Genomic DNA, 15,382 nt, shown 5'->3' with positions numbered 1-15,382 from the left:
AAAGAGTGTAGCAATGCTTTTCAATCTAATCACTCACTGTCAGGATTTAGTTTTCTTTCCTTGCGATGAGGTAGAAAAGAATTAACACTAGAAATCAGAGAAATGTGTCCATAAAGTCCTGTATGTACAGAGTTTATTGATTATCTGGACTTAATAATTTTCCATACATCATCTTTAAAATGCACTAAAAAATATAATGTACTTGTTACTTGTGCAACTTCAGATTTTTCTTCTTTGCTTATGGTTTCCAAGAAACACTTTGACAAGTTAATGTGGTGTATTTGGACTTACACAAAATGGTTTCCTGTTAGGTATTTCTATTTTCCGGAGAATTCGCCTTTAGGAAAAATTATCCTTTGAAGCATCGTTCAGAAAGGGAAGAGGAGACTTCTGTTTGTCTTATGCTATCACTGTCTTTCCCATTCTGTTTGCTAGTGGTTGGTTGATTTTTGCTTTGGACTAGTGGTTGAGGACTAAGGCGTTTCCAACTGAGGAACGTTGGAAAATACCGGTGATGGTTAAGTTTATGTGTCAACTTGCCAGGCTTGCATGTTTAGTCAAACATTATTCTGGGTGTTTCTGTGAGGGTGTTTCTTTGACAAGTTAACTTTTGAGTGAATAGACTGAGTGAAGCAGATTGCCCTCCCTAATGTGGGTGGGCCATGCCCAATCAGTCGAAGGCCTGAACAGAACAAAAAGCTGACCTTCCCCGGAGTAGGAGAGGATTCCCCCTGCCCGACTGTAGGAAATCTGCTTTTCCCTACCTTAGAACTTGAACTGAAACATCAGCTTTTCCTGGGTCTTGGGTCTGCCGGCCTTCAGACTGGAACTTACCCATCAGCTGTCTCTCCCAGCTGGCTGACTGGCCCCCCAGACCTCCCGTCCTGACAGCCCCAATAGTCACATGAGCCAATTCCTCACAATAAATCTCTTTCTCTATATATGGATACATTCTCTTGGTCTGTTTCTCTGGACAGACGTGACTAATACAGTATCTCCAAAGAATATTTCTTCAGGTTCTGTATTTTAAATGGTCAGAGTATTTACACAGAGAATTTTCACCAGCAGGCCTTCTCTCTCTCTGGCAAAAACCTGGACTTTAACGAGATGGATCAGAATCTTCTGTCCTTGTGGCTGGGGGGACAGGGCAGGGGGAGGGTTCATTAAGATGAAAGGTGTTTTCACAGATGTTGATAAGCTACGTTTGAAAATGATCAATCAGGTAGATCAAAAAGTATGAAAACACTATTCGTTTCAGAAAGCTGGCGGTTACCAACAATCACATGACAGGTTTTAGGCACGTCCAGGGAGCTGGCCTACAGGACAGTGTGCTCCCTGTGGACATGTGTGGCCCAGGCTCACACCCAAGGCAGCAAATGCTACCTTCTGGGGGCCACACCCTCCCCTGGGGCCCGGGGACATCAGAGAAAAGAAGTCCCACTTGGCGGTTCAGGTGAGTCCCCGAGAGTGTCCCCGCTGCCCGGACTGGGTTGGCACTGGATGGGTGACTCGTTAACCAGGGCTGTCAGCATGCATGAGCCGGAGGGCAAGTGAAATTCTGGTCTAGGAAGAGAACCGAGGGTGGCAGCCAGAGAAGCCAGTGTCCATCACCATAAAGTAGGGAGTGATAGGCCCAGCATCAGACACAACCAAGAGACAGTCAACTGGCTGAGGGAGGGCCCAGGACTCAGCAGAAACAGAGCTGCAGGGCCCGGAGCTCATCCTGACTGCTGGGTTAAAGGCGTGTAGTTCCAGGGAGAAGGTTCCCATCCTCACCTGGCAGGTCTGCAGCTGACACCCTGCAGGAAACTGTAACAAGGAAGCTGGCAACAGTCTCCCCACAGAGGCCACGGGCTCCAGAATTGAGGTCCCCAACCTGGAATCCATGGGCCCCTGGGGTTCCCTAATATATCCAGGAATTCGGGCCCACATGAACTGAGCTGGGATAAAAAGTGGATCTTTATTTTTTCTGACGTGTAACTGTAACTCACAATGCCCTGGGTTAGGAATGCTACGGAACACGCTCACGTTAGCAGTGCGTCTGACTCAGAGTGCGGGAGTGTCAGTTCAGAGTCGCCCTACGATTCCTGCAGGGATCTTGAAAACACCGTTTACGCTCATCAGGCTTTGAAATTACAGTAGTTATTAGTCCCGTTGCCGGATCTCATTATGTACTGCATTAATAGACAGGAACATGTCACAAACATTTGTAACATTTTGATGATTATATTTTGATGTAATTTTTTAATCCTCTGCATTTTAGTTTTTGAATTTAAAACGTTATCTTGAGAAGGAGTGTGGCGGCTTGACCGAGCTGCTGACGGGTCACAGCCCAGCGGCAGGTATCACAGTAGGATTTCTCTGCTCTATATGTGCAGTTTTCAGTATTTGCAGTATTGGGTTTCCTTATAGATAATCGATATCAGAAATTATTTTAACTTTTACTGTTGACTGTCTTTCCTCCACTGCCATGAGAGCAGGCACCTTTAGGGGCTGTTAAACACTGTATCAGAAACTTCTAGAATAGGGGCTGGAGTTTACCACCCACGAGTGTTCAGTTTGCATCAAAGGACACAGTACACAACAGGGGGACAGTATGCATCCAGAGAGGCCCAGGGTTTCTTTGTCCTCTCACTGCTAGTCACAGAGAACATGTCTTCTGATAGCAGCAGCAGCATGTGTGCAAACACCGCAGGGGCAGGAGGCCCGAGGTGTGCTCGGGGTGGGGTCTTTCATGGCGCGCTGGCCACACGGGCACCTGCAGCTACATGACCAGTCTTACCCCACCAGGCTCTGGTGAAACCAGCTGGAGATCACAAATGCCACTGTCACTACTAAGCAAGGCTGCTACTCACAGGCTGGCACATCCTGCCCAAGACAGTGCACAAACCCATGGTTCTGGGGCATCGTTGATCTTTGGTTACTGTATTCCCTAGTATCAGCCAAGGTCAGGACCACACTTGGGCACTTTGGGATTTGCTGCAGCTGTGTTTAGATTTGCCCAATCTCCTGATCTGTACACCTGGGCTGTACAGGACTCAGTAAATATTTGTTGAATGTAAGAATGGTTGACTTGAGAATTTACAGTGTATAAAATATTTAAATCTATTTACACTAACAGTTTGCACTCACTTAATATTTAAAATTCAGTATTTAAACTCCCCCCTGCTAAGCCCTTCGCTCAGACCTCCCGTTTCGCTTTTTCTCTCGATGTTTTTCTTTGGACGGTACCAACTCATGGTACCCACCGACTTTATCAGATATTCAGTGTGACATGTGAGTGGATCACCTACAACTTAGCTGTGCAAGAAATAACAGAGTAGTTTATTTTCTTTAAATCAGTTTAATACCAATTCTGAGTGTCCCACCCCTCCTGCCTGATATTCAGCCTTGGTCATTTTGGGGTGAACCCAGGGCATTACAAGGCCAGGACCCCCATGTGGCATCAAGGCATCTGGAGGCCCCCGGTCACAGACACCCGCTGCCCTAAGGTCTCCGTGTCCCTTTCCCCATGGCCTCAGGGTTCTTGGGCCTCCACTGCATGGTCAGGACTCAGCTTCTCAGAGACGCACAGGTCCTCCTCCTGCCGCCATTCTGCAGACCTCTGCTCTCTGCCCTCTCCCCGCTGACCCCTGGGCAACCTCTGTTGAGTCTAGGTTTTTACCAAAGTCAAGACAAGGTTAAGCTGGAGTTACCTTCCCCCCAACAAAATCTTTGTAGAGAGGAACCCCAGAGCTGCTTGCAACAGGAAGGATTGTGGGAAAAAACATACAAATGATACCCCGAAGTTTTATCCTGCAATGTAGGTCAAGTGCAGAGGTTTTCCCAGAATGGCAGCAACCCATGCCTGTTAATTACTCCTCAGATGACATCTGAGCACTTCTGAAAAGCGGTCCTTAGTGGCCCACTAATTGCAAAATCATTTCAGGTGATCCTTCCAATTTTGACTTTGATTCCCTGAAAAGGTAAGAATTATTCAGGCATATAAACTGAATTTGAGGGAACTGCCTTTCTCTAACATTGAGGATGTCCAAAAGCCAAATACACATAGCTCAAAATATTTTTTAAGTGAGGAAAAAATTCCACCGCTAACTTCCTTTTGCCTTTACAAAGATACTGGAGCTATTCAAAACTCGACCTTATAGTTAGTGCTGGCTGGTTATCATTTACTTTCAGTAGAGGTATTAGGCCAAAACAGAATTTGTTTAGGCCATTTTAACATTCCCAGGTTTGGAGGAAGAGATTGAATGCGGTTGAGATTAATCTTTCAACCCCTTTTCAGAAGCCAAAAAAAGTAGAGTGCTACACACATATACATAGTGGGCTTGGTTTATGGTTTTAGGGATTTGGGTTATATATGCCTGGATTCCTTTCACATGACAGACAGGTGGCAGTGAAACATAGTAAGGAAATAGTTCTATAGACCATAGGAAACACATATTCATAAGTGTAAAGCATTCCTTTATAAAATAATTAATTACATAGGATGTATTTCATCCTAGCATAGCCACTAAGATGCAGAGCCATGCTGTGCTTTTTAAACACAAATAATGGGAGAGCTTTGAAATTCCCAGTGGATTTATCATAAAGAACATTTATACTTCTGTTTGCCGGTTTATCAGTTTTTGGAAGCCAAGAAGGAGAGGGATAAGGAAGAATGAACTGATTGATCGTATCCAGTGTTACCATGAGTGTAAGACATAAGAAGGAAAAGGTTCGCCAGCTAAGGAACAGTGCTCGTTTCTGGCATGAACACATGTAGGTCCGCTGAATTCCTGGAGAAAAACCCACACGGCAAATATGGGGGAAGAGGCCACCTTTCCAATTCTTTAAACTGTCTGTATGTGCTGTGATCGCTTTCTCTAATGGACAGTTGGTGTTTTCTTTATCGGTTTATGGGTTTATAGCAGGTCTTTCCTGCACTGCCATTTTGATGAGTCACACAATCAACGGAATCAGATCCACAGATTCTTATTTTGTGTCTAATGTCTCTAAAGTACTAAAGAGATGCTTCATGAAATGAAGGGAAACAGAATTTGAAATAGATTTAGAAGCTCTGGACACATCTGCAAATAGATAATCACCATGCTCAAATTTTCTCTGCTAATACTTGGTAGTTAACATTTGATCCCTTCTACTTATTAATGGTGAGTTATTATAAAGTGGGCTATGATTCATGAAGTGCTCAAAGTTCTCTTCTCTTCTGAATATTTACGGCATATGGACTTAGATCCTAACTGTGGGACAGAGAAGTCTCTTCCCACATACTCTTTCCTGAAGACTGAGGCTTAGTTGTCACTGTGAGGGAATTTTCTGAAAGGCTTGTACTAGGTGGCGGACGGTGCCAAAAGGAAATGAGTTACTTTGGCACTTGGGGTTATGGAAGAGGCAGGTGCTCTGTGCTTCTCAAAGGATGCTCAGAGCCTACATCTGCATCCCTTGTATGTAGATGACAGGAGCATGGGGACAGAGTCTCTAAAGCAGAGATACTTGGGAAAGGACAGATACAGGCTCCATTAGTATTGCTCCAAATCTAGGTCTCCATACCCACTTCCGCCAAGAAAATCCCCACTCAGCATAATTCTGGCATCACATGGCAAGTATCTGGGGAGTGGTGCTAACAAAGAAACCCATTCACTCTCTCAAACCTACAACCCAAGGTCCAAGTGCTGAAGCCAATAGGATTGACAGGTGTCCTGCGTGGCTGAAACGGGGAACCCGCTAGGTTCCACGTGCTGTGTGTTCAGTGGGCAGCCCTGAGGCTGGCAGAAGTGAGCGAGACCTGTCACAGCAGCGGGAAAGTCCCCTGGGAGTCCAGGGTCCTCAGCGTCAAGCCGAGAGCGTCTTCCAGCTCAGCTCAGCTCAGCTCAGCTCTTGATCAGCGACCCCAGCTGCCCTGGTCCTCAGTCAGGCGTCAGCTCCATCGTCAGGGAGGCCCAAAGCCCCAGGGTGCCCAGAGGGTGGAGGCCACAGGGGCAGCTGTGGGCAACTGCACCTCCATCCCTCCGAGGATGGTCTGCGTGGCCCTTCAGCTCCTGCCTGCGGTGCTCGGCCACCAGACGCCTCACACGCAGCCCTGATGTCTTTGTTCACTGCGTGAATCCGAAGAACCACCGGGGCAGGTGGCGTCTTCTCCCCGCTGAGAGTTAAACGCGGGAAAATGCCTGATGGACTGGGCACCTGCCAGGCTGCAGAAAAGCTTCTGTTTCTAGTCTCAGTCTGGATTTGTGCTCATCAGAACCAAATATGAAAGGTTAGGGAGAAGAAAGATGGATGCCGTCATGCAGGTGTGGACGCCCCTGGCAACCCCCGCCCACACTCCAGGCACTTAGAGGCCCTGCCTGTGACTGGAGATCAGGGAGTTCCTTTTCTGAAGCCCCATTTGAATGATTTCTCTTTTTCCTTCATGCATTCATTAACATGCAGGTGTGGAATTTAGAGATGTTTGTGTTTCTTTCTCTCTCTCCTTTAAGAAAATCATTCCATGAACCTGGTGCTAACTGAATATTAAACTAGAAAAGTCAACTGGGTTTTATACACATCGTGGTACTTTTCACAAACATGTCATGAGGTTGCACTTGGAGTCTGTCACCTAGAGCATCGTGTGTGTTTTAATGATGCATCTGGCTCAGCGCCTCCTCTCCTGGGACAAAAGACCAGGAAAGCCAGGATTTCCTCACTGTTGGGTCCCCATGGCCTGGAATGTGCTAAACATTGAAGAAATACTTGCTGAGTTTTTAATGAAAACAATGAACAAAGGGGTTAATTAGTAAGGGATGTTTCTCTCTCTGAGCTGCCCTCAGGTGGTAGCACTGTTCCCAGGGCAGGTGGTTTTCACTCTGTGATGTTACTGAGTTTAGAGCTGAGAATAAAACTTTTTATGTAACGTTGACAGCACACTGCAGTCACCTGCAAACATCCAGGGACGCATGGATCAGCAAAGCAGTCCTTTGTGGGGACTCATTTAGGACCTCTTTGTGCTTCATTACAGACTCTACGTCATCTGTTTTCCAGCTCCAGGTGTCAGGGCCAGGTTTTCTTTTTAATAAAGAATATCGTGGGAGGTGGAGCCCAGGAATGGCAGGCAGCTGGCAGACCCACACGTTGCCAGCAGTTTCTGAAAAGCACAGTAAGTGGCCACTTTGGTCCATGTCTCATCTCCCCCCTGTTTTATCTCAAGGCCGGGCTCGGGGATGACTCACGGTGCAGTCTCCATGCCAACCTCTTCTCTCAATGCACCCTCTCCTGCAGGCCAGGGAGGGACATGATTTCCTGGAGATTGGAGGCTGCAGTGAGCCCTTCATGCTGTTAGAGGCCCCTGGTTTCCAGGGTCCCATTATTAATGGGGAATTCAGAGCAGATATAGTTCCATGGCCAGGACGAAGCAGGAGTTCACAGACACGTTGTGTTTGCACAGTATTTGTTCTTGTGCTGGGTTTGCGAGCTTTGTAAGGGAGTTGGATCCATCCCTGTGCAGAAGGTGAGTGGGGCCTGGAGCCCCATGGCCGCTGACAGCGGTGCCAGAATAGGGCCAGGGTCTCACTGCGTCCAGGCAGAGCCGCTACACCCCATCCCACGCCCCTAGTGGCCACAAGCATCCTGGCCACACGAGCTGTTCGTGCTCAAACTGTTAGTGGTTACTGATTCAAGCAGGCTCAGAAAGGTCACCGGGAAGCCCCCAGCCGGGAGCTCTGATTTATCGGCACAGCTGAGTGCTTAATCTCAACACAGCACACACAGAAGATGCCTCTGACGCTTGTCCTGTATGTCAGGATCGATGACTGTGTATCTGTTTCTACTGTAGTCACCTTGAGATTGTGACTATGTTGTCCATATTAGAGATTTGGGGGGTCTTCCAACCTTCTTATGGAACTTTCCGGGAGAAGTGGACAATATTTAGGATGTATTCATTAGACGCTGAGCGTCAGTAGGTGTAAATAGCTCAGAAGTTATGGGTTGATTTTACCCTTGCAAGTAGCATCAGCTTTATCATTTTATTTATTTTTTCATTGGAAGGTCGTTTTCTTTCCTTGAGTCAAGAGACAGTAGTGTAGTAACTGTGAATACTTTAACTCCAGTGGGTCACAGCTACATACTCCTTATTTGCCATGAGCAGACATGAAAATCGGTGATTTCACCATCAAACAAAACCCCACCCAAGAACTACCCCCTCCCACATCTTGATGGTAAAAATACAATTCTGGCACAACTTTAATGTAGACTTTATTCACGATTAAACGTCCCAAGTGAAACAAAGAGCAGCCCACATGTTGCTTGTGAGGACAGGACAGTGCCTTCCACTACTTGATCTGCAAATTCTCCACGAACAGATTGACCCAAGTCACCCAGTTGTGTCCCTGTGACTGGTCTGTCAGCTTTTCCACTGAAATAAATCATTCTTTTCAAAAATGTTTTTCATCTAAGTGTAAAGCCTCCCATTCTCAAAAGACGCGGGACACGGTTGTGTCACACTGGACACTTGATTTGGGCGGTGGGGGAGAGACACCCTCTGCTGCCCGTACGTTTTCATCGTTTTGTCTTGTTATCTGATCTCTGTAAGCTCAGCGCTTGCCGTCATTACAATCAATTCCCTGTTGTGTTATCGTTTTGTTTACTGCCTGGGCCCTTGAACACTCAGAATTCTGTACTTAGAAACTTATCTGATTCTTCACATCCTTAAAAGTTGGCTCATTCTCAGTTTTGTTTTTTTTTTTTTTTTTCAGAAAATCCAAGTTCTTCTTGTGCAAAGTGAGTTTTAAATATTTAAAATGAAAACAGGAAGTGTCTCAAACCGTGAAACAGCTGTCATCACTTCATTTTACTGTCTGCAAGATGTTAGATGCTAGTTAGACTATAATTTCTTGCTAATTAACACATCCGAGGTAGATGTCTGTGCCACCAGCCCATCAATGTTGCCCCAGAACTTGGGGGACCCAGGCAAGTTTTTGTGACTTCAGGGAAACCACTGTGTGCACGCCAGTGGGATAAGACTTCTGTGTCCTGTTTGATTTACACTTATGTTTTGAGACTAACATTAATTAAAGTGTCAAAATAGCTTTAATCTTTTATGTCGAATCTTTGCCTTTGGTTTGGTTTCTCCAATATCCAGACTCTCATTAGACATTCATGGGCTTGATGACTGTAATTCCTTTTATGCCGTTATCTTTGAAGTTCTAATTAAGAGTGCAGTGAATTTGAGTGTCGCTGTTACATTCAAATAGAACGGCGATGCCTGACTTCCGAAAAATATTTTATCTTGATTACGTATTTATATGACAGAATGCTAATTTTTAAATTTCCTTTTTGGCTTGCAAATGACTTGTAAGGACTGAATTCAGAAATGGTGTCCAGAATTCCAGGTGTGGAGGGATAACTAGGCACACATTTAAAGTAACGATGTATTCACATTTGAGATTACTCAGAGCCATGGGGACGTACAGACTGAGCAGCACTGTATTTCATCCCATTCAAGTTAGTTTACCTCCAATAAGATGTGTTTCTCCAAATTCTCCTTCAGTAGATTTGCTAACCCAACGCTTTGAAGACCTAAAGGGAAGTCCTTATGACCGATGTCCTCTGCTTTATGTCATCTGTTGAACAGATATGGGGGTGCTCATACTGTTTCAACTTTGCCTGGAGAAAACCTCTAGACCAGCACCGTCCAGCAATGAGAATGTTCTCTGGCCTGTGTCCAGTACTGTCACCATTGGCTGTTCGTGACTATTGAGCAGTTGAGATGCAGCTCAAATGCGGAGGAACTGATGTCTAAGTGTAGTTGAGGTGTTTAGATATTTTAGAAGTTTAGGTCATTTAAATTTGGCTCCGGGCTATGCTATTGGACAAAGCCGTCTGAAATGTGGCCCTTCTCACGCAATCGGGATAAATCATCTACGAGGTTTTGGGCACAGTTCGCTTGGCCAGCAGGGTCAGTAGCTGCAGCCTCTCCCCATCTGCCCAGCTCACACCCTTCTGACCAGGGCTTTGAGCCATTTCTTCAGAAAGGGTCCCAATGAGGTTAACTCAATCCCGCATATGTGTACCGCATATATCTGGGAAAGTACGGTTTTCACCTGCCTCTGCCGTGGTTCTCATTCAGCTCTAACAGGGAAGAGAAACATGTCCCTTAAGTATCACTACTCTTAGTTTAGTACAATTTTCATAGAAATCTCCCTAAAATGTATTATATGCATGGCTCCTTCCATCTTAAATAGTGTAATTAACCTTCTCTTGGTGGCACAAAGTCTCATATTGGTATCAATAGACTCAGGAGAGAAGGCACGTCACAGAGCCGCTGCTTTCTGTCACCCCCATTATTTTCAGGGTGAGTCTCACCAACTCATCTGATCCCCAAGACATAAGCAGAATCCAGACTAACTCAGGAAATGGATTAAAACACAAGTGCATTTTAATCTCTCTCTCTAGAATCAGGAAGCCACTTGAAAATCTCCAGGGATTTTCACAGCATTAGACACATGGTAAAAGAAATCGATGACAGGCTTTTAAAACCAAAAGAATGTTCCTGCCTGAACTCAATTAAAAAATAAAAATAGAGTAGTCAGGCCGTCAGATACCTAAAGATGTTAAGTAATCATTTCATTTTTTACTTAAAAATTTATCTTTGATCACTTTTATTGAAACAAATCTTGGGATGTTTAGAAATCTCTCTTGATTCATCTGCTTTTTGAAGCTGTATACACTTTGACAGAATTACATTGCTAACTTAAAATTAAAATTTTCATTCGTATATAATGTTTGTCTGACCTACATGTAGAAAATGATAGATGATACAGCCTGTAACTAACAATTAGCTCAATCATTACTACCTAAACTGTTCAACTGAATAATCGAATATTTTTCTTGAATGTGTAAAATGTTACCTATAATGGTTTATTTTAATCCGTGGCAGCAAATTAACATGCTCAAATGAGCATTTTTAGTTCTTTCTTTACTATATTTCCCAGCTTCTAATTCTAATTCTACGGAGGCGTTTAAGAATATACAATTCTACTCCATGAGATTGTAAGTACCAACATGTATTTGTCAAAAGAATGGACTTATGAATGAATACGTTGATATACTTTATTTTTCAAAAATTCTGTCACAGTGTTATTTTACTTATCTAAAGTAGTTCACATACATTAATGTTTATTTACCCAAGACTGACAACTGACACTTAATTTTTAAATTATCCAATTCAGAAGCATACAGTTGACCAAGAATATAAAAGTGTTGCATTGTCAGCAGTAAACAGCCTCATTCAAAGTCACACGAGGGATCACATCGTGTGCATATAGGGCCTGAGAGTGTGGCAAAAGGGACATTCAAAATGTGTGTTAAACACCTGTCTTATGTCTGAAACTACAAATCCCATTTGGACTTCTGTACTAATGTGTACTAATGGATCTGATATCTGGGTGCCTGGAAATTTTTATGTGTGTTTTCTGAATGTGTTTCTTTAACTTGTGTTAATGTACTCTCACAACATTAGGTAGCGCCTATTTATTTCATTATAAATGTATGTGTTGGATTTTCACTGGAGCCGTTTCAAGGCGAATCAAGTGACAAGTGATAAATACATTCAGGGGCTTAAAACTGTCCCACCCTTGCACATACTGCCCCCATGGAAAAGATGGTGACTGGATCCCAGGAGGTGGGAAATCCTCACGTGTTCAGCCAGAACGTTCCCTGGGCCACTTAGCTAAACGTCGGCCCACGTGTCTTCAGGGGAGCCCCACGTTCTGGGGGGACGTCACGTGGTCATCCCCTGGAACAGCTTGTGGAAGCGTGGCAGCCCTGGAACTCCACAGCCAGTGGCGCAAACCAGCCGGCAAGGCTGCCGGGACCCGAGTCTACACTGCCTACCTGAGGACAGCTGCCTCAGAGGATGGTGGGGGATTAGATGCAGGGGTCCCATCCAAAATACCCCAGGAATTAAAGCAGGCTGAGCCAGGTCGAGGTCAGGGAAAGGGGGAAGGAGTCTCTCTAGTGGGCAGCTGGGGGGGCGTTGGGTCCCGTCCTGCCGCTGACTCTCTGGCTGCCCTCCGGAAAATGTTTAAAGATACTGGAGCCTCCGTTTTCTCATCTGGGAAATGGAAGAACAAATGCCATCAACCGGCAAGGTTGTTCTGCAGCTTCCATGAGGCTAAAGGATGGAGAGCTCAGATGGCCACAGAGACGCTCTCCCAGTCGTAGCCGTGCCCCTGGGTGTGCTCCTGGCGGGGTGCACACTGATTGTTCTTCCCCGAGACTGTGTCTCATAAACACCCCTACGATGACCTGGTAACAGCCTCCAAAGAATTGAGGTGGCGCCGAGTGCTGGTTGCTGTTGGTGTTTGTCTTTCTATCCACTGAGGGAGGAGCCATGAGCAGCTGTAAGCGACCTCCACTGTAAGGGCCACCCTCCCCAATACCGCGCTCCGCCGCCCCTGCGTGAGCTTTGTTCCCCATCATCCTCGCGACAGCAGATAAGTGACTCTGTGGCTGCTTCCCTTTTACAGATGAGCAAACTGAGGCTGAGAGAAGGCAGCTTCTCCCAGATCACACGCACGCTTACAGCACTTTATGTCTGAAGCAAGGAAGATTTACTATAGGTCTAAAAGAAGCAGAATGGAAACATGGGAGATTTCCCTTTCTTTTTTAAAACTTTATTTATTTTTTATGGAAGTATAGTTAACTTACAATGTTGTGTTAGTTTCATGTGTACAGCAAAGTGATTCACATATATATACATATATATATTCGTTTTCATATTCTTTTTCATTATAGTTTATTACAAAATATTGAATATAGTTCCCTGTGCTATGCAGTAGGACCTGTTGTTTATCTAGTTTATATAGAGTAGTGTGTATCTGCTAATCCCAAACTCCTAATTTATCCCTTCCCCTTTGTTAACCATGAGTTTGTTTTCTATGTCTGACTCTGTTTTTGTTTTGTAAATAAGTTCATGGTATCATATTTTAGATTCCATGTATAAGTGATATCATATGATATTTGTCTTTCTCTGTCTGGCTTACTTCATTTAGCATGATCATCTCTAGGTGGCAAGATTTTATTGTTTTTTATGGCTGAGTAATATTCCATTGTATGTACGTACCACATCTTTATCCATTCATCTGTCGATGGACGTTTAGGTTGTTTCCATGTCCTGGCTATTGTAAATAAAGCTGCTCTGAACATAGGGATGCGTGTATCTTTTCAAATTAGAGCTTTTGTCTTTTCTGGGTATATGTCCAGCAGTGGGATCGCAGGATCATATAGTAGCTCTATTTCTAGTTTTTAAGGCACCTCCACACTGTTCTCCATAGTGGCTGCACCTATTTTCATTCCCACCAACAGTGCGGGAGGCTTCCCTTTTCTCCACACCCTCTCCAGCCAGTGACTTTCGTGCCCACGGGGAAGAAGCTGCAACCTCCAAGCGTCCAGAGTCACAGCATCCACAGCAAGACTTCAGCTTGACGGCGTGTTTTGGGTTTTGTTAACACCTTTATTGGCGTACAATTGCTTTACAATGGTGTGTTAGTTTCTGCTGTATAACAAAGTGAATCAGCTATACGTATACATATGTCCCCATATCTCCTTCCTCTTGCATCTCCCTCCCACCCTCCCTATCCCACCCCCCTAGGTGGTCACAAAGCACTGAGCTGATCTCCCTGTGCTATGCGGCTGCTTCCCACTAGCTATTTACATTTGGGAGTGTATATATGTCCATGCCACTCGCTCACTTCGTCCCAGCTTACCCTTCCCCCTCCCCGTGTCTCAAGTCCATTCTCTATGTCTGTGACAGCATGTTTTTATAAAACATTCACCAGTTAACGTTCTTGAAGAGGCAGATTTTCTTTGCTTTGCAGTTTTCTTCTCTTGGAGCAGTTCCTTAGCCTGGTGATGGGGCCGGGCTCCCTGACTCCTAGGACCTTGTGTCCTAGTGACCTGGGCCCCATGGGAACGATGCTGGGCTTTCAGCAAGCTCGTTCAGTCCTGGGTGTGCTCTGAGGGGGCCTGGCAGGGCTGCGATGGTAGGTGTGTGAGGGAAGTTAATAGGCTGCGTTGAGCAGGTCTGGCGGTCCGGAGGCTTTGCAGGCTTTAGAGGACAGGACAGAGGGCGGGGCCAGGGCAGGAGGGACCACAGGGTCAGTGGTGGATGCCTTGTGATTGACTGAACCCGGATAGACAGAGGTCTCCTTAAACCAAAGTGTTTTAGCCACTAGGACAGCACAGGTGGACAGGCCTGCTGAGGACGTTGAAGGTGCCCTTAAGAAGCGGACTTGGGGGTTTCTCTGGTGGTGCAGTGGTTGAGAGTCCGCCTGCCGATGCAGGGGACACGGGTTCGTGCCCTCGTCCGGGAAGATCGCACATGCCGCGGAGCGGCTGGGCCCGTGAGCCATGGCTGCTGAGCCTGTGCATCCGGAGCCTGTGCTCCACAATGGGAGAGGCCACAACAGTGAGAGGCCCGCATACCGCAAAAAAAAAAAAAGAAGCGGACTTGAGGCACAAGGACCCTGGGGTGTGGATGACGGTCTGGGGGAAGCAGGAAGAGCCACTCGCAGCCCCACGTCCGGGAGGGCCACTTCCTTCGGCCGGCAACACAGCCTCCAGGCTCAGGCTTATTTAGAACAGCAACTAGTGGTAAGTGCTGGAGGTTGGGAGCCTTTCCTTAAACACCGGAATCTCCCACAGTAAAGCCCTGAATAAAGTCAGCTTTCCACAGTTTTCCTCTAGAGCTTGGTGAGCGTCTTTAAAGAGAATCCTTTTAGAGGTTTCTCGGGGGTAAACCATATTCATAGCCCATTTTTCTAATAATCGTGTGCCCCCCTGTGTTTCCTACCCTTCAGCACCTCTTTCCCATTCATGCTTTCGAAAATGTGTGCATTTCATAAACTTTCATGCAAAGTTGTTATGCCTTAAAACTCAGATCATCCTGACGTGACAAACTCATTTTGTTTTATTTGCCTATGTTCATTTGGGATGACATTTGAGGCTTTATTTCTTGGGAAAATCCATTCACGCAGATTTAAAAATCACTGGCGCAGAGGGTAAGGGTTAGGAATGTTGGTTGAAGTCCCCACAAACAGGAGAGGAAATGGTGCATTTCCACACCGCAGCAGGATGGTGATCCCTGGGCACAGTGTCTGGAGGCCCTAAAAGGAAACAGCTGCTCCGTCTGTCCTCACGGACGAGGCTCAGCCCTCCCAGGCCGTCCTCCTGGGCACATCTGGTCCCCAAGCCAACGGCCCCCGACGCCTGCACCCTGCGTGGGTGCGCGTGCTTTGCTTGGTGATGAGGGTGCCCGGGTCCCTCTCGGAAACACTTCTGCCCATCCTTCCTTCCAGGTAAAGAAACATGACCAGCACCTATGGAAAACCCATTCCTTCAGAGCGGATGTGAT

General features: G+C 45.9%; 1 protein-coding gene across 2 annotated transcripts in view; it reads left to right on the top strand.

The window, feature by feature from the left end:
* DLGAP2 (DLG associated protein 2) overlaps positions 1-15,382 on the top strand; it is a 151,901-nt gene that overhangs the window by 108,201 nt on the left and 28,318 nt on the right. The window lies entirely within an intron of this gene.

This window comes from Lipotes vexillifer, unplaced genomic scaffold, assembly GCF_000442215.2.
Source record: "Lipotes vexillifer unplaced genomic scaffold, Lipotes_vexillifer_v1.1 scaffold1222, whole genome shotgun sequence".
NCBI classification, from domain to species: domain Eukaryota; kingdom Metazoa; phylum Chordata; class Mammalia; order Artiodactyla; family Lipotidae; genus Lipotes; species Lipotes vexillifer.
The sequence above is the reverse complement of the archived record's forward strand: the minus strand, read 5'-3'. Positions and strand labels throughout refer to the sequence as shown.